Raw genomic sequence first — 725 nt, forward strand, 5'->3', positions numbered from 1 at the left:
TGAAAATTTAAATATTTGTATTTGAAGACTAAAACAATAAGAACGTCCAGAGTTAGGTACATGTTCACAGGCATTAGTATTTTTATCTCACATTTATGAAGCAAATATGCTATATCAAATTAATCATTAAATTTCATTAGTATATATAGTATATAGTGCTATCAATATATACAATATATTTATCAGTATATATGCTTAGAGAAATTATCCAATAAAAAACTAACAAACAGATATGTTCGATCAACTTTTATATTTGAGATCAGAATATCCGGTTAAATTTTATCGGATACTTCCGATCATAATGGCATTTTATTAGATAAATCGATCAAAAATTATGAACTGATATTTCTCATCGGATATTCCCTGATCAGATATAAAAATTCATTTTGATTGGAGATATCTGTTTGTTAATTTTTTATCGGATAATTTCTCTCAGTATACTTTCAATACAGTAATGTATTTTTTTGTTATATTGACATAGCAACAAATGTGCTAAAAGTTACACTTGAATGTTCATATTACATTTTACATGACATATTTTGTCATTCTACGTGATAAGTATGAATGGATCACTTATAAGAGACGAAATTTTTACAAATCTTGTAAAGCAAGACTTGTAAAGTTGCTGCCAGATTTACCTGTTTATTTGAGTCTTCTCGCAGAGAAAGAGAGAAGGAGAGAGAGAGAGAGAGAGAGAGAGAGAGAGAGAGAGAGAGAGAGAGAGA

General features: G+C 28.4%; 1 protein-coding gene across 4 annotated transcripts in view; it reads right to left on the reverse strand.

Moving 5' to 3' along the window:
- Positions 1–725, reverse strand: part of LOC116845249 (PE-PGRS family protein PE_PGRS33) — a 26,654-nt gene that overhangs the window by 9,368 nt on the left and 16,561 nt on the right. The window lies entirely within an intron of this gene.

The sequence above is a fragment of the Odontomachus brunneus genome, unplaced genomic scaffold (genome assembly GCF_010583005.1).
Source record: "Odontomachus brunneus isolate Ranch 3 - 2012 unplaced genomic scaffold, Obru_v1 Obru_scaffold_050, whole genome shotgun sequence".
Lineage (NCBI taxonomy): Eukaryota > Metazoa > Arthropoda > Insecta > Hymenoptera > Formicidae > Odontomachus > Odontomachus brunneus.